The sequence below is a fragment of the Eulemur rufifrons genome, chromosome 15, assembly GCF_041146395.1.
Source record: "Eulemur rufifrons isolate Redbay chromosome 15, OSU_ERuf_1, whole genome shotgun sequence".
Taxonomy (NCBI): Eukaryota; Metazoa; Chordata; class Mammalia; order Primates; family Lemuridae; genus Eulemur; species Eulemur rufifrons.
In genome coordinates this window covers 103797653-103817228 of record NC_090997.1, presented here as the reverse complement: position 1 = coordinate 103817228, position 19576 = coordinate 103797653, and the positions used below count along the sequence as shown (strand labels likewise).

General features: G+C 41.5%; 1 protein-coding gene across 1 annotated transcript in view; it reads left to right on the top strand.

Moving 5' to 3' along the window:
• Window positions 1-19576, top strand: part of PRKN (parkin RBR E3 ubiquitin protein ligase) — a 1165698-nt gene that overhangs the window by 439818 nt on the left and 706304 nt on the right. The gene's annotated exons all lie outside the window — the stretch shown is intronic.

The following is a 19576-nucleotide window of genomic DNA, read 5'->3' as shown; positions in this document are numbered from 1 at the left end:
GCTGCTGCTTGTTTTTATACAGCCCGAAAGCTATGAGCGGTTTTTATATTTTTAAATGGTTGAGAAAAATCAAAAAGATGAATACAATTGCATAACCCGTGAACATTATGTGAAATTTAGACTTCAGTGTCCATAAATAAAGTTTTATTGGGACCCACCTCCACGCATTCCTGTTGTCCCCGGCTGCTTTCATGCCGTAAAGGCAGAGTCGAATGGCTGCGACACAGACTGGATGGTCCTCAAAGCCTGAAATAGCTACTCTCTGTCCCTCTAGAGGAAAGGGCTGCCGACCCCTGGTATAAAACATAGACACAATTAGTGCGCGGCTCCCGTGCGGAGGCTGCGTAGGGTCTGGCTGGATGCGATGTGGACGTGGCAGAGGGTCGGGGCACAGACGAGGAGGCCTAAAGGACAAAGTGCTGGGGCGGGTCAGGTGCTCAAGTGTGGACATAAACACCCGTGATGGCTGCAGCATTCGGATTCTACTCTGCAGGCAGTGGGGCGGGGAACCAAGGCAAAATCGTAAAATGCTGTTTTAGAACTGGTCGTCCTGTCCAGTTTGCCATTAGTATTGAAGCTGGTGGCAGAGTGAAGGTGAAAGAGGCTAATGAAGGAACAGTTCACATGGCTCATAGGTGAGGAGCCGAGGACCTGGGACGTGGTGGCAGCCAGTAGAATGGGAGTAACAGGAGAAAGAACTCGGAAGATGCACCTAATTACAGGAGAAATCGTGGATCTGTTGCCTGAGGCCTGAGAAAATGGCAGGATTACTAAAATCTGTGATTCAGGATTTCACTACAACACATTTCATCTGAATAGGGAAATCCACTTACGAAGCGAGATAGTGGATGATGCCTATGTTCATCCTGACCAGTTGGGGTAACCTCTTTTTCTGGGGTGTCACTGGGCAGAGCTTTTGGCCCAAAATCTCAGCCCACTCCTGTCTTCTCCCTTTCCAACACAAGGTGCAGCCTCTTCTGCCCTGATCTGTACTGAAGTCCTGATTGCTCTAGATGTTGGCTTGACCTATTTATACCAACTTCTTGTATACTTAATAGAAACAGTAGTAACAAATTATTACTGAGTTCCAGATAAATTCTTTTCTGACATTATCTCAATTAGTTTATAACAACACTCTGAGTTAAGTAGGATGAGTAACCCTATTTTAAATTTGAGAAAAATGAGGCTTAAAGAGATTAGGCATTTCCCCAAGAAAACAAGAGCTTATGAGTGTGGAATTGGGGTTTGAACCTGGACTGTCTAACCTAAACTTTTAAGCTCTTTGGCTTTTTACCTTTTTTACCATGCATATGTATGTACAATAAGGGTCATGTAGGCAAATGTCTGCAGTGATAAGTGATAAAAAAAAATTAGGTCAGATGTAGGCAGTGAGTGGTAGTAAGCGTGGTGAGAAGTGTGGTTGAAGGGAGAGACTGAGCTCATGGATATAAGTGGTGAATGGAGACTTATTGTGGCTGGATCTCTTTTTTTAATCAAGAGAAATCATATATCTGGAATTTTGTATGCAATTTCTCATTTAAAAATATACACTGTGGAGGAAAATATAGGGGGAAAAAAAAAAGAAGAAAAAACAACCTGTAGCATCTAAAATGTCCAAACCAATGCTGAGTGTTACAGGGATTGAATGGTTCATTAGTGTTAGGTGCTTAGCAGAGCCTGGCGTGTGGTCAGCACTCGGTAGCAGTAAGGCGTTGTTTAGAGGTGGCATGTTAGGAGCTTATAAAGACGACTCTGGAGTCAGCCTGCCCTTTCAGAATCCGACTTCCCCACTTCCTACCTATGTCAGCTTGGGGGCATCTGTTCACAGGTGTAAGAGTATATATTTTTTCAGTTGTTGTGAAGTGTCATACTTAGAACAGTAGCTGGAATATAAATACTTAGAATTGTTAAAGCTTTATTATTGTTATTGTATTATTATTTGTATGTACGCATGTGTGTATATATATTAATATTTATCTATACTTCAGTATGAAATCAATCAGGCTTTAAGCTAATTCCTTTCGGAGAAAGCAGAGCACTCCTGATCATCAGGAGGCTGTCCTCGTTTCCCTGTCAGGATGGCGCTCTGTGATGAAGTCCCGCCACCCTGGGTGCCTGGACCAGCACCTTCTCAGGGGATGATCTAGTTGATTCATCCAGTGGTCTCGGCTCCACTCACATGATCCCCTGGGATTTTGTCAACTCCCAGAACTGCTCAAACTTTGATTTAAATTTAAATTTAAACTTTTCATTCCCCTTGCACTGATTTCTGCTCCATGTAGCATTGACCATGCTCATCAGTTTTTCTAGAGCTATATCTGGCTTCTCCTCTCATCATTTCCTACCCTGAGAGGCCAAAACTTCAACCCTGTATTGCAGATGTCATTCTCTCTCTGCTTCACATTCTATGCACTGCACATTTGCTTGTCTGTATTCTGAGAGTCTGTAAGCCTCAAAGATCAGACAACTTGTCAGTTTGGGTCTATGGCTTATTTTTAACACCTCACACAGTACCTTGCCCATAGAAGGACACAAATCAAATAATGTTGATTGAATGGCATCTGCATTTGAATTTTCATATGTTGACTCCATAAATCCACACCCTTTAGAAATTCTATTTGGCATTTTATAGTCATATTAATCACAGCAGTTATGATGGTTTTGTTATAATTTATTGATTTTCTTCCTTACGTTTATCTTATATTTATATTTTTCTCTAATTCTCGTGATAGACCTGCAAAGTAGATATCATTATTCAGTGTTCTGAACAAAGAGACCCCATGAAATTAAGTAATGAGCTCAAAGTTATTCAGTTAACAAATATTGAAGCCAAGAGTAAAAAAATCTTCCCTTTATTTTCCAAAGCCCTGGCCATTTCTAGGGTACAGTGCTTACTATGCAAATCTGCAATCGACATCCTGTTATCTAACTACTTCCCTTGTACTTAAAAGATCACCCAAAAATACTGTTGGAAAAAATATGCTTGAGGCATTAGAGACAATGGAATCAAAGATAATGTGAAGATAATTTATTTAATACATATTTTAGTACAGTTATTAGATGTAGCATAACTAGTACAGAGCAGATGAGAAGATCAGACATTTCAATTTTTTATTAATAATAAACATACACATTTAATAGAGCCCACAAATAATACCTCTGTGGAGCAGCTGACCAGGCACGTTGCTGAAGCCTGCAGGTCTAGACTTGGCAATCATGGAGCAGGTGCCAGACTTTACCAAAAGGAACAATTTCTATGTAGAGAATAGGCATCTCTTGAGCTTAATTTTCTAGAAATTTATAAAGATCTATCACTTACAGAATTTTCCCTGATTAGGAAAAAAGACAACATAGGATCTTATGTGACTGACCAGTTACGGGGGAGCAGCATGTGGTTTATCTGAACTTTTGCGAGGAGATTTTTATACATAAGGTGAAAAACTAGAACCTAATTTAGCCACCTGGGTTACTTTGAAAACATAATTTTATTTTTTCTTGTCTGGAGAAATCAGACTACAACAAGCTCCATGCATATCATAAGTCTTAATGGTAACCTCCTAAATTAAATTTTTTTGGGGGGGCGGTTGTTTGTAATTTCAACATTTCCTCAACACTGTTTAAAGTTTACATGTAATAATAATGAGCTGCCTCTCATACATGATACTCCAGTTTAATTATGTTTTACATTTAATATGATACTCATAAGAAATTGGCTAGAAAGATGGACAGCCATTTTTGCCCTGATGTTAAGCATAGGGAAACTGAGGTCTCAAGTTTTGACTTGACCTTCAGAGTAAATTGAGAATCAACTTGGACACCACGTTTTCTTCCATTTCCAAATCAAAATACCCTCTTTTATTCATGGTGACCTTGACCAGGGTTTTGGCTAGACCAAAACACCGCTTAGAAATATGAACACTCACTGGGAAATAATGAACAACGGCTGGCTGGGAAAACATGGCAAGCATTCAGTTTCCAGCTTCCTGTTCAAAGATCGTCTGCCGAGGTCCCTGCAGAAATGAGACAGGGTTGGACACAGAAGGGAGGTTGCTTTTGTAGATGCTTATATGTTTCTGTGTTTCTGAGCAATGAAATTGATCCTTTAAAATAACCCCTGTCACTGTTTCCCTCAAAGATTTCCCTAGCACAGATTTATATAAACAAAATTACTATCAGAGACTGTGACTTGTTAACCATTTCGACTGGGCCTAATGGGTTTTGTTAAACTAGATGCTGATGATGAGGAATCTGTCCCTGGAAAGCCTTCTAGGACTGCGCTGCCTCCTCTGCCCGGCCTGCTTCTTCTCATGCTAACACTGCTCTCTCCTAATCCTGGCTGAGGTGTCCTGTCCCTTCCTGCTGTCACCCATCAGCCCATGTTCTAAGTGAACGGTGCCTCCTCCAGAAAACAAACTCCTGTGATAGGAAGAAACTGACTAGTGTTGTTCCCCCCACCCCCGCAGAAAATAGGCTTAAATATAGTAAGGATATTTTTAGGTGAAATAATTTGTTGACTCTAACAATAATTCAGTAATTACAAGATGAATGGACAGAGACATGAGTTGAGAGCGGACATTGCATTTTGTCTTGGTATATTTTGGGAGCAAGGCCCTTTAGGACTCCTTTTTTTTTTTTTTTTTTTTTGAGACAGAGTCTTGCTTTGTTGCCCAGGCTAGAGTGAGTGCTGTGGCGTCAGCCTAGCTCACAGCAACCTCAAACTCCTCGGCTTAAGCGATCCTACTGCCTCAGCCTCCCGAGTAGCTGGGACTACAGGCATGTGCCACCATGCCCGGCTAATTTTTTCTATATATATTTTTAGTTAGCCATATAATTTCTTTCTATTTTTAGTAGAGATGGGATCTCACTCTTGCTCAGGCTGGTTTCGAACTCCTGACCTCGAGGGATCCACCCGCCTCGGCCTCCCAGAGTGTTAGGATTACAGGCGTGAGCCACCGCGCCCGGCCTCTTTAGGACTCTTTAGTTCAGATTAAGGTTACGAATTGTTAATCCCTCCAGCATAAACTAAGTAACCAAGGTTATCCGCTATTTACATCTTTTTGTTCGTACTCAGTTTATTAGTCTTAAAATGAATCAGAAGCCAGGAGATTACTGGAGCCAAGAATTTTGGACGATTTTTTTTCCCCCTACAATCACTATAATTACTTTATCTCAAAAAGAACTTTATCTCTGCCACGCTAATGAGATACTCTGCCATGGAATAGCATTAAAGCTAAAAGGTTTCTGATGAGAAATGGTGCAATAAATAGAATAAGATGTAAAGTGCCTGGCATGATGGATTTTGTTTAAAATTGGTTTATAGATTAGGGACAATTTATGTGAGGAAATTTATTAAGAAATATAGGCTAAATGTACAATCATTCCTAAACTTAATATTTGTTACAGATTAATTGTTGGTCAAGAGTCTACTTACTTCTCTTATTATCAAACATATTCTCACAGCTACATAATAAATTAAAGTCTTAGAATATATCTAAGCTTATTTTCCAGTTTTAACATGGGATGTTTTTGCCCGAGTGCATTATCCTCTGCTTTTGCTTGATATAGATTTGAGTTTCAGGCAGTTCAGAGTTCTAAGAGTAAAATGGAAGAGTCATTACAAGTTATTTCATATCATTTGAATTGTTTTGGAAGATGCGTTTTGGACGTCCCAGGGGTGAGGGTGTGAGCAGCACCTGCGTTGTGTTTTGCTTTGTGTTATAACGTTAGGGCTACACAGAAACCAGTCTGTGTGTGGATCCATTCCAGGGCAGAGCTGCAGGGCTGACAGCGAGCAGGACCCGGTGTGGGTCTGGCACGTGCCAGACCTGCCGTCACTTCCACTCCTCATCGTGCTGTGTGTTCTGCCCGGAGCTTTCTCTTAACCTTGTGAACTTGCCTCCTTCCCATCTCCTGTCTGGGGCCCACCTTCTGTGGCTGTGCTCTTTCAGTCCTCACCCCGGGCTCCAACTTTCTCAGCTGCACACAAATGGTGCACACGCATGGCTTGAGTAGCCAGTCAGAGGAAACTGATGACAGGTTAAAATGCTTTTCTCTTTCTCCTTTTTACCAAAACCAATACCTGGAAAAGAGCCAGTCTAAGGTAAAAACAAACAAACAAAAACCAATGCTCAAAGTATTACCATAAAGAATTTTAAGTTGTGGTGACTTATGTTAATGCATTATTTTTGACAGTTTACCTGTATATTGTACATTGTATAAAAATTCTAAATGTAAAGGGGCTACTGAAATCAAGTTGATCCGAACCATTTCAGGGCATCAATGTCAGCCAATATAAGCAGTTTCAAATTGTGAGAATTTAAGTAAATGTTACCAGTATCATTTTCTTAAAAGTCACAATGGTTTTGGAGAATCCATGCCTAGGGTTGAAACATGTAAATATTCTTCACCACCACCATCTACCTCCAAGACTACAGATGAATTTTCTAATTTATTATCTAGCTGTTTTACCAAATTTACTAATGTACCAGAAAATATAAGGAATAATATCATTCTAGAACATTCTATTGTGATGGTATTCTGTGTTTGATTAACTTTAAAATATTCAGTGACATATTTTCTTAGCAGATTTTTAAGAAATATTCAGTTTTTTGAAAGCTAAGGATTATAGGTGAATTCATCTTCTTAAGTTACTTCTTGAATATATTTATTCATGTATTCCATGAATATATTCTAAACTTCACCATTTCATGTGGGAACTTCTGGTTTATACTGATTGCTTTCTAATCCTTATTTTAGTTTTCTGCTTTTCCAGATGTATTTTTATTTTTCCACCATTTTCTCTATTGAAGATGTATAGATTTAGCAAAAATGTGTTTCTTTTAAGCAGTTATAAAGTCTACATCTTATATTGAATCGGATTGTTTTAATGGCTTTCAAAGACTTTTCAAGTTACAGTTGAACAACTCGGTCTTCCTAAGAGCATTTTAGGGGTGTTCCATTTGTTTATGCCCCACTCCCTTCTGCTGGAACTCTAAGGAGTTGAGGCACCCTCGGGGGCCCAGAGGAGGATCTGGAGAGCTCAGAACACCAAAGACTTCACTGTGCATTTTTATAAATAATCAAACTGAACAAATTTTTAATAAATTACTCTATTAGGTAAATTGGCCATTTGATGAGTCAGCTTTTGGTGAATTGATTTTGAGCAGCCTGCCAAGAACCAGCTCCTGCAAATGGCCACAGAACATATATGCACGGGACATAGCAGTTTTTATTTGCTTCACCTCTGGATCGTTTTAGTGGCTCTCAAAAATCCCCACAATGTTCAGCTGAAGTTCTGGTGGGGGAAGAGACATAGATGAGAGAAGAGGAGGATGGAGGGGACAGATGGCTCAGGGGTGAACGAGAACAAAGAGTTGACTGAACAGGGTCTTTGTCCGAGTCTGTGTGGGAACCTGGGCAGAACCCATGCCTGGCATCATTCTAGCGCCTGGAGGATTCTGGGTGGGACTGCCAGATTTAGCATGTAACCATGCAAGGACTGCAGCTGCATTTGAATTTCAGATAAACCAAGAATAACTTCTTAGTATAAATATGTCCCAAATATTGCACAGAACTTACCTATCCTAATTATTTTTTTATTTCAAAAATTTTTATTTGAAATTGAGATTGAACTCAGCATCCTATATTTTACCTGGCAACACTAATTCTTGGTCAGGGCCTCATTCTTTGCTGGGATATCTGTGTAGTGATAACCAGCACTGAGAGCAGGGAGGCCCCCTCGATGGGCGTTTGGTGATGCTGCTTAGCCAGGCCGGAGCTGGGCCGGGAGGAAAGACGAGGCTTGCACACGGGACAGCTGGAGCTGAGGGACACTGTAGGGTCACGTGTGGGAACACTCATGGCGGGTGTGCAGAAACAACTGGGGACACCTGGGGGGATGCCACTATCCCCATGTGGGGGTAACCAGCCACAGCCATTTGCGCCACAGTCATATAGTCATACCTTTGCTAGATGGAATTGTTTGTTTCTGGAACCTACTGATAATTATTAGTAAGTCAAAGGGAACTTCTCATTAGAAAGGCAAAGAAACCAGTCAGTATGTTTGATTTTTGCCATATTGCATTAATATAAATATTTAATGAAGACTTTATAAACAAAAAAATGAAAATTATAGAGTTGCCTATTAAAATAAATATAAAATAGTTTAGGAAATTAAAATGTTATATATAAATATAAATTTTTTTATGAAATAAGCCAAATGTTAGTTATCCAGTTGAGCTGTAGGCAGTTTTAGCCAGTTTGCTTATGTTACCTTTCTCTGTTACAGAAATTCTTACATTGAGAGCCTTTGTCCTGTGCCTAAACTTTTAGAACTAAAATTTTCTTTGGTCATATGTTATTCATTGGAGTGATTTGAATCAATTAAAGTCTCAAGAAATGGCGGTCAGTGTTAGCAATTCATTGACTTTTCAATTCAGCTAATTATGTTTTATGCAGACCACAGTTGCCTTTCATTGCTTCTTTCTATGGGGTCCCCCTGTCATGGTAACTGGCTTTTTTAAAGTAATGGTTTTACTTACAACTCCTTAAGAAAAAAAAATAGAGAAAGAGAAATCAGTCTTGCAGATACAAGTTCCTCCAACCATACCTTTAGAATGGCCCAAAGCTCAGCACCCTGAGGCCTCTGAAGAGATGGGTGCCTGCCAGACAGGCACCTTGCACTTTGCTGTGAACAGAGTCTCACTGTGTTCGCTTTGATACCCAGCCGTGCTCCTGACCCGTGCTGCTACTGTGGAATTCCCAAAACTGTGGGCAGGAAGTTTAAACCATGTTATTCTAAAAAAGCATACGTACATTTTTTAAAGTTTAAATTCTTTATTGCATTACTTCCAAAGTACATGGTTTTCTTTTATGTGTACTGTGAGGAATGAGTACTGTTAATAACTATAATTTATAGGCCGGGCGTGGTGGCTCACGCCTGTAATCCTAGCTCTCTGGGAGGCCGAGGCGGGTGGATTGCTCAAGGTCAGGAGTTCGAGACCAGCCTGAGCAAGAGTGAGACCCCGTCTCTACTAAAAATAGAAAGAAATTATATGGACAACTAAAAATATATATAGAAAAAAAAATTAGCCGGGCATGGTGGCGCATGCCTGTAGTCCTAGCTACTTGGGAGGCTGAGGCAGGAGGATCGCTTAAGCCCAGGAGTTTGAGGTTGCTGTGAGCTAGGCTGACGCCATGGCACTCACTCTAGCCCGGGCAACAGAGCGAGACTCTGTCTCAAAAAAAAAAAATAAATAAATAACTATAATTTATTGAAGGGTGCCATAAACCAGGATCTAAGCTCAGTACTTTACCTAAATATCTTCTTTAATTGTTATTATATTTAAATAGTGCTTTTTCTAATTTCATGTATATATATCATTATGGCTATGAAATACATAAGGTCAACGTTATTTACTTTTAACATAAAAGATACCAAAAGTTTTATAAAGTCTGTCAGTTGGTAGTGACATGTGGTCATTAATTTATTGAAAATTGGTTGAGCTATCTAGAATTTCATTTATTGTGCAGGATGATACATTTAAGACATTTATAAGAGAAATATTTATTGAAGCTACATAGAATAACAAAATTACAACCTAAATTATTTATAAAGCTGAAAGGAAAATGTAAAGTTTTCTAAATAAATGTTTTTATAGTTTTACTGTTCCATTTTACCTTGCAGTTGCATGTATCATGTTTAAAAACTGAGTTACTGTGTGTATTGGTTAGGAATGCTGTCTAATGACAAAGATAGAGCACTCGGGTAGCAGAGGTAAACCTATAAGGACATTACTGTCTCAGTCCCTGACTGGTCTATTCCTACCTTGACTATCTGCCGTCCTTCATGGTGTAGCGCTGGGCCTCAAGGCATCAATATGCAACGCAGGACGACGGTGGGAGCAGCACCGTCTCTTTTATTTAAAAACATAATAATTGTTAGAAGCCTCTTAGTAGGCTGCTCCTTACATGTCAGTGTCATAACTGGGTCATGTGTAGATGTTGATAATTACAAAGGGAATTGAAAAGCAAGTGTTTGCCCGAAGGGAACAGAATAGCCATAATTGGCTTAGACCAATCCTATTTCACCCCCTACTTTGATCTGATTAGCATATCCAATCAAAACCAGAGTTCTGTTAATAAGGAGAGAGAGGATGAGATGGACATTGGATAGGCATTGACCAGTGGCTGACATATTTGTAAATGCACAATTATTTTAGATCACTTTCAAGAACCCATCAGTTTCATTACTGAGTGGAAATCATGTTGTTATGTACCCTATTGGTATCACTGTGCCTGGACCAGAGATTTGGCCAACCTTGAAACTGTTTTGGTGTGTGAAATGCCACTTTTATTCATTGGTTGTTTCTACACAGATGTAGCTCCCTGATTCTCTACAGCAGCAGTCTCTAACCTTTTTGGTACCAGGGATAGTTTCATGGAAGACAATTTTTCTACGGACTGGGCCGGGGGAAGGGGGAAGGTGCTGTGGTGGGCTGGTGCGGAGCTCAGGTGGTGACGTGTGGGCCTTTTCCTAACAGGCCACGGTACTGGGCTGCAGCCTGCGGGTTGGGGACCACGGCTCTACAGAATGAAATTGATATATTATCCATTTAACAACCACTTAGAAGCTTTATCAAGAATTGTGGAAATAAAAAATATATCTGTAGAGCAGTGAGTTAACTTATTTGTTCTTTGCTTAAGAACTAAATGGCTCAAAAACCTCACTGGGGAAACATAAACAGAATTTAGTAGTCTTCCTCCACAGTAGATCCTTTGTCGATGTTTGATAAAAAGTAAGTATTCAATATATTACCTAGCACTCATAAAATGTCTAGGGCAGGGAAATCACGTTGAAAATGCTCCTTTGAAATTAGGCAAGAGAGTTCAGTCCAGGACTGTGCTATGTTTTTGCGTTACGTTGCAGAAGCATTTGCACTTAGGCATGCATGTTGTCTTCTGTCTGGGAGTATCGAGCTGCCTGCATAAACCTATCATTAAAGCCGGATGAGAAATGGAGAGGTTAATTGAGTTTACTTGGGTCACACAGTGAGAGAGAAACCAAACTGAGACTCAAATGTGGGGAACTGAAGCTTCGATTCTTATTGAAAGCACTCACATCGAGTTACGTTAGTTTTCTTACTAGGACTTAGGGAGAATTGAGACCTACTCTGCAGCCTTTTCCTGAAAAGAGTAAAATTTACTGGACTGCATTTCCTAAAGAGAGGATTAAGATTCCAGAACTGGATAAGAGTGAAACATGGAGTTTTCCTTCAGTGAAGAGAAAAATGAAAGCATATGATGTTCTTAGAAAAAGGAAATCATGAAAATTAAAGAGGAAACTCTTAGAGATCATGACTTTTCAAGTGACTACTCAGCCAGATCAGTGTGTTGTCGGGCATAATACTAATGAAGCCAGAGTCTGTGGCGTGAGCCCGCACAGGCCGCTTGCATCTCTGAGTAAGATTGAAACTCCATAGCCGCTTGTTAGCGTGGTTCAACAAAGACTTCTCCCAGCTAGTTTCAAAGAATTATATTTCTGTCTAATGTCAGAATGATACTGATTTTTTAATGTGTGATAAAGCTTCAGTTGTGCATGGGGGATTTCATATTAATTTATAATAACATTCTAATAAGCATAAACTAGCCTACTGCCTAGGAAATAACTTACAATTAAAATGATCAGATATGGCCATATTTTAAAGCTAGTAACATCATCTCATGAACAAATGAACTCTCCCCTCCCCATAATGTGCTAAAACCAAATGGGAGCTGTGCTATTCTCTTTGCCCCTGAATAGGATATCTTTATTTATTTAAAGTAAATGAAGTGAAAGTCAGTGTAAACAAATGTGATACAACCGTAAATTTTATAATGTCATAAATAGATAAATTTTGCATAAACAGATATAGGAAAGATAAAATATACAAGTTCACAAAATAGAGTGTGACCGAAAAACTAAGAGATGCTGTTACTTGGGTACCTCCACACTCTGCGCCGTTACTAGATTCGGTTCCTGTCCGACTTCTGCTAGTGCACCTTCAGTAATGGAGGAACCTGTCATAAAGGTGGTTCCTTTTACTGGGGATACCTTTGTGTCCCTTCTAAAGGGATTTCTGTATCTTCGCAGTAGAGGAAAGCTTCTACCAGGGCCAAATAGATACCTTTAAGTTTCAAATACAGTTTCCATTAGTAAATAAGTGTCCAGTCTCATGAAAAAAATCAACCAACTAAACAGACAAAAACCTTGCCTTGTACTCCTGCTAGGCCTGCATTAGGCTGGCACTTTCTAGAGGTACGCTGTGTGCAGAGGCATCCTTCTGGAGGTGCACTCTGTGGGGGGTCATGCTTCTGGAGGGGTAGTGTGGTAAAGAGCATCCTTTTGGAGAGGTGGGGGGCATCCTTCCGGATGGCAGAGGGGCATCCTCTGTCTTTCCCCACCTGGAGCTTGCTCCCAGGCTCTGCGCCATCATTACCCTCTTCTGTTTCTGGTGCCTCAGCGTGGAAGCAAGATGAGAGAGCTAAGAAAGAGGGAAAGGGAACGTTCTCACTTGACTGATACTGTTATGGGCTGTATTCAGCTCTCAGGAACAGGCTAGTGTGAAAAGCAGACTTTATCAAATTGGCTCCTGCATAGGTTGTTTAGAGGCCACCATGGGAAATGTCAACTTCGCCTCCAAGCATAAGCTGATGTATCTCCTCCAGTGATCATTTCTCTCTTAGCTCCTGGTTTTTCACTATTCTCCACCCAGATTTTCTCTATTGAAGTCTTCTCAGCCTTCTAAGAAGTCTTGGGCAGAATACGTAATGGTTTTAGTGCAGCTCTTTCTCATTTTCCCTGGGGAACTCTCAAATATCTTTTAACAAACTCTGGAATCACAAGCTGAACCCAACATAACTATACCAAGAAAGAGATTATTAAGTGAGACTCAGACCAAACCTGTACTCACTGTTTCTCTTTAGCTTTAGAAGAGTCAAATCAAGCTCTCTGAGTCATTCCATTGAAGGCTTCCTCTCTTGGGGATGTAGATACAGTGCAATTTTCCACAAAGAAATCATCTTCATGAATTAATTATCTCTCTCCAATCTCCAACAAACCAAACTTTATACACAAAATGTTGGTGAAGAGTTTCAAAAACTGCATGTTTTGGGCAGAGGGTGTGTGGGAACTCTGTGTACTTTCTATTCAATTTTACTATGAGCCTAAAACTACTCATAGTAAAGTCAAGTCTTTTAAAAAATTTTATCATTGGTTTTCAAATTTGTAAATTCACACATGAAATCAGAACCTCTTTTGGTTTATAATATTGATTATATTTGGTCCTCCAGTTGAAACCTCTAATTTAATATTCTATTACATAAGCTAAGTCTGTAGAGCCTTTGGCAGTTTAAAAACTATTTTCATGCATGTTGTGTTTATTGATATCATAACTATGTGCATTGGGTAAGATAGGCATCACTGTAGCTACTTTACACCCAAGAAAACTCTGAGGTTCATAGGGGATAAGAGAATTACCACAGGAAGTGTCAGGTGCAATTCTGACTTGAACTCCAAGTGTTTTGAAAAAAATCGAAAGGTTTTCTCATCTGGCTGCATTGCTTCCTCTCTTAGCAGGGAGCTAAATGACTTTAGTTGGTGCATCATTATTTTTAACACTACGTGCTCCATAGATTCCCTAAGGCGTTTAAAATATTTTAAATGTGCAGGATCACTGCCATCCTTTTCTTCTAAGATGTTCTCTTATTTTCTTTGATTTATGTTTTGGAGGCTCCATCTTTGTTGAGGCCCTGGCTGCTGCTGACACATCCTTTGGTAGATGTCACGTTATAGATGTTCCGGCTATCTATTAAATGCCACCTCATGGTATCAAGATAATAAGAGCTGAAAATTAGCTGAAATGTGGACCCTTGATACCACAGAGCTGCTGTCATTTAGGCTAAGCTATTACTTACTAGTATTTCCTGGAGAAAAACAAATTTTCAAATCTCTCATAATGAAGAACACAGAGAATCCTGGAGTTTGACCCTCTTAACCTGAACTCTTGTCCTCCCTATTGTTTTCTTAGACAACATGAACCTTAGCTGACTTTAGTTTTCATTTGGAACAGTGTGGTCAGCCATGCATATTTGTCTCTTTGTTTTGGAAAACTATGATTTTGAAGAAGCTGTTGCAGGAGATGGTAAGTCGGTACAAATATTAGGTTCTATAATTGATTCTATTCCATCATTTACTGGAAAAAATTACAGATTTACCTGTTAGAGTTTGAAGTTTAGTGAGCATTTGTTTTCAAATGGCTATGTATTGTATTGAACTTGGAAAATTTAGATGCCCTTACAAAAAAAAAAATCCATAACATTGGAAAATGTGCTGTGGTATAGAGTGTAGGTAAAATGTGTACTAACTAATATCACAAATCTAGAAAAATGTCAATTGATATGTTCAGAAGCAGAGCCCAATACAAGTTTCATAGAATGTCAATTTTGCTTTTATGGGATGAAGCTTTATTAAGGTTAAGTCAGAATAGAAGACCAAGGTAGCAAGGTAGTCAGTAACATCCTTTCTGTTTTTTTTTAGATTACAGTTTTATGTATAGAGTTTTGAGATAACTGCCTCATTTAGGAGACAGAATTTGGTACTGTCACGAAGTAGAGAAATTGTTTTTCTTAAAGTTTCTTAAAGACTTGTAGACAAATATTTCTCAACACTGCCCATTCCACTCCAAACATGCAGATGTCTGAGTCTTTAGAGCACATGTGAAATGTGCATCTTTACCTTCAGCGGGGGGTCAGGATGGAAGGAGAGTCCAGGGAGAGTGGGCAGGCTCAAAGAGGGGCATTTTGTGGGCAAGCTCGAACAGGCTTCTGTTACATAGTCAGTAAGTTTTTGCTTGTTGAATGTTTGATTCATTTGATTGAAAGGACAAATAAAGCACTAGATCCTGGATATCTGTATTAATTAGCAAAAATTGGTATAGAGTGGTACCATCCCATATGTCAGCAAGTAGCCACATATCGCTTTTCAGGTTTTAATGAATTAGAATTAAATAAAATTAAATAGTCATTTCCTCAGCTACAGCAGCCACATTGCAAGGGCTCAGTAGGCACCTGCAACTGATGGCTTCTGCATCCGTTGTACCTTATACCTACAAAGTATCCCTATCGTCACAGAAAATTCTACCGGACAGCACCAGTTCAGGGGATTCTGGCTGGGTTAGTGAGATGGGCTATTTGAATTTTTTAAAAATTTAAATGTACTTTTCTAAAACTAAGAAGAAAGAGGAGCAGGAGAAAACGAAGAAAGTGCACCATGGTTACTTGGGTACTGCAGAAATGAGTCTATGGTGGGGCTGGGGTATGGGGGAGGTGGTGCTGGAGTGAGGCAACCCTCAGCAAAGGTTCATGGTTAATGAGACCCAGGCCTAGAAATGAGACAGGGCTTGCCCTGGTCACACAGCCCATAGTGACAGATCCAGGACTAGGGCTAAAGTTGTTTGCTTTACAATTTATTGCTTTGTCACTTTATTGCATTCCGCCAAAGATGTATAGTTTGGCAAGTGAGAATTTTGGAAGCAAAGGTCTTTGTTTCTTATGAGACAGAGAGGTTTCCGGTCATTCGCAGCCTATACTGACACAGGAGGGGAGGGCAATTTCTTGCACAGAGGAAGCCACTAACAGGCCATCGGTCAGAAACATCTCCGTCACCCTCACAGGCTCAGAGTGGTTCTGCAGGGACGCCAGGCCGGGAGATTGTCTTGACAGACCTGAGCTGGCTCTGTGTGGCCCGGCTGGGTTCCGTGTTGCAGGTGCTGTGTCTCAGGTCACTTTGGGCTGTTGTCAGGGTTCTGCGGCAGAAGACCACCCAGTGCTTTCTCATTAGCATCTTCTCATCTCTCCATCCCCTTTCATTCCCCACAGCTGAGTATCGGCGACCTTCCTGTGCGCATGGTTCTCAATGTGCGGACACACTGTGCCTCCCCACATTTAGAACCGAACACAGTGCTGTGTTTCTGGGCAGGAACACGGTCTGCTTGGGACCATGTGGTTGTGGAAAATACTATTTTGTCAGTGAAATGCAAGTGTATATTACCCCCGTACCCTTGCATTTATAAAAATCCTTTTTTATAATTTCCTCAAATCAGCAAAGTACCAATAGTAACTTGTCAGGTATGGTGTAAAAGTTGGCAGAAATGACCCAATAATAATGGACTTTAGAAATAGGTGAAAAATAGTTTTCACAGGGCTTTAGTTCACTTGAATATTTCAAATGATCCAATGATTATTTAATTGTAGATTCAATTTAAGACATAAACAAATACATTTTGAATTATTATTAAAGTCATCATTAAAGAACAATTATTGAAATTCACCATAATCAAAGCACTAGCTTGTATATGATCCTATGCAAGAGATTCAGAGCACTTCTGACAGAGTTGGGAGACTAATTACCTGAGGAAAGTAGCAGTAGCAAAGTAGCTGGAGTTCTCCACAGACAGAACGTTCCCAGCTGGTGCGTCTGGAGGCCAATGGGCCACATCTGAAATGTCACAGAGCCACGGCCCTTCCCACCTCCAGTGGGCGATGACCTCTCCAGCCAAAGACTTGTGCGTAGGTACAGGTGAACGAAGAGACGATGCCTGGCGCATACGTACGCCACAAACTCCTGATTTAGTTAGGACCTTAACAGACACACAGTGGGTCCCCTGGGCCACAGCAGAGAATGTCACAGTGTACAGCTCTTTTCTCAAGCTTGCCCTGGGCTGACCATTCTATTTGTTAGGATTTAGATAAGGTTCATGACATTAAGTATTTATAGCAAGACCTCTGATGACTGTCAACAAAGTGAAAATATTTATTGGGGGAGAACATGCTGATCATAGTAACAATCCTTTTTATCCTTGTCACTTCCTCAGTGTAGCTCCAAATTCACAGAGAATCACAATCAGGAACAAATGCTTCAAATATGCCTTTGCAAGGAATTTTCCATGTGTCACAAAGGCCCCCAGCTGTGGCATGCAATAGACATTTCTAGGATATAGACTTTGCTACACAGACATAGGCTCACACACGGCAGTGATATGACAAAAAGCTGTCTCCTTACTGAAATTATTCTGTCAAAGGGAAAAAATGGAAGGAGGAGGCAAAAAATAAATGCAAATGGATCGGTCCCACGAGTTCAGGCCACACCTGTTTGCTCCTTTGGCATTGTTTGCAACGTTCAAAAGCTGTGTGAAGGAGACGGGCTCTCACCTTGGCACACACATAAAATAAAAAAATTGAGTCAAGAGCTATCCTAGACACGAGGTAAGTGGGCAAATAGTGATCAGCTTTGGCAGGTGACACTTTCCTTGGTTGTTGCTGTTATGTATATAGTTAGGGACATAAACCCTCAGTGCACAGCTCAGTGACATTCTTACCATACACTTGTATGATCCCCATCTAGACAGAGTTTCAGACCTTTTCCAGAAAGTTCCCTCACACCCTGTTCTACCCACATCTGTTAGAGTAACCAGTCTTCTGAATTCCATCAACAGGATTATTTTTGTTTAGCAAGAACACTTTTAAAATGTGATCAGAGTGATGGGTGCCACCCTGGAGCCCCCTAGGACTCTCCAGCAGGCTAGAGGGGAAGGGCCTTGTACTGGGTCAGAGGAAACGAGAAGAAACAGCCGCTTCCATGTGGGCCTGCCCACAGTGCACACTGCAGCGTCCAAAGCCAGGTGGAGACCCAGCTTTCCTTCGGCCACGGCACAGGTAAACTGGAGAGTCTTCCCAGGTGGAGATGACATAGTTTGGGCTAATGACCAAAGATGCACAACAACTGGCATAGGTTCCTAAGCAATCTGGCCAACAGAAAATGTAGGTTCAAACTGAACATTTACAGTGTCCATGGAGCTGCAAGCCCAGTTTTCAAAATGCAATTAAGACTGAAGCAGAAGGGATTACACAACTCAGTGAAACCAAACACCCACACAGAAAGTTCCTGAATCAGAGACTGAGGCTTTTACACCAGATAGGCACAAAAGCAAAAAGTGAGTTATCACTCATTTCTCATGTCATAATACTGACTACTGAAGGCTTCCGTGGGTCCTTCTGGATACACAGCTACATCCACATGCAGTGTGTTGGCAGAATATGACAATATTTTACTGATTATAAGTGGTCAATTTAGCCTTAGAATGGATAGCTTGATAGGAGCTGGAGGGATGGTCAGTCACCTCCTAGCTTCAAGGGAGGTAGCTCAACGGTGCCTGTGTAGCCCCCAGGAACCATCAGCCGGCGGTGGGGCTCACCCAGATCTCCCTGCCTGTGAGACTCAGGCTTCCCCAGAATCAGGGCCAAGACTGCAGAGTGAGCACTCCCCCACACTTGAACACAGCTGCTTTAAGGGGTAGCCTGGCTATAATTTTTCTCATAGAATTCACCATGCCAGGAGAGACTCTTCTGCTAAAATTGGTCTATCAGAAATAGAATTCTTGGGAGAGGAGAAGATGGCGGAGTGGAGGTGACCTCCTGGATTTGTGCTCCTGAAGAGGAAACCATGGATCTCGGTCTGCCACAACATTAGAGGATCATTCTCCCACAAGAACAGCAGTGTGAATCCACAGAGAATCAGCATGGGACACAGAAAGCAAGAAAAGACTGAGGTGAATGGGAAATAAGATCGCGAAAATCTGGAGAGTGCGGGACGGCTGTACCCGCCTCACCAGCGAGTGAGGTGGGTTCAGCCCCACAGGAAAGTGGCTTGTTTCCCCACTGACCTCCACACCCATTCAATTAGGGATTTGCATGAAGTCGGTGCAGAATCACTGTGGGAGATGTGGGGCTCTGTGGAGAGGAGACATTAGCGGGAGGCATTTTGGACCCCTGGAGCTCTGTGCCTGGACTACGCCTGGTGGGGGAGGGTTTGCTCTAGGCTGCAGCAAAAGGCAGCTAGGAGACGCCGAACTGTCTCTTTTACTTGGCGGATTTTTAGCCTGGAGACTGCAGGCAGCTGGACTCCCTCAATCCCCAGCTCCTCCGACCCCTGCCAGACCCTGAACATTCACTCTCAGCACCAGCGATATCTGCAGATGGGCAGCCGCCATTGTCGGGGTCCACAGCCTAGCCACTGCGGAGCGATTGGATACTGGGAGGCTCCCTGGGTGTCTCCCTCCCTAGTCCATGGACCCCTACTAGGAGCTCCGCCTTTGCGTGAACACTGAGTGCTTCCCCAGTTGTGAGAGAGTGGAGCATGGACCTTGCGGACATTGGGGCGGGGCAGACCATCGCTCCCGGGAGCTGCAGCAGCTGGGGCGCTGGGCGAGCGAGGACACTGCCCCCTCCCCCTAGCCACTGTCTTTCTCACAGAGAGAGGCAGAAACCACCTCTGGAGAGGAAGAGACAAGAAAAAGATGCTTTCCATCTGCAACCTGCACAACCCAGTGACTTGACATGTCAAACCGGTTTTAGGTCAAATTAATTCTCTGGGGCTTTATGGACCCACCAGGAGCAGCCCCCCTACTGAGGTAGCAAAATCCTAAACAACACATAACAGGCTCCCCCTAGTTACACAGGAAGCAACTCGCCTAGGTTGCTA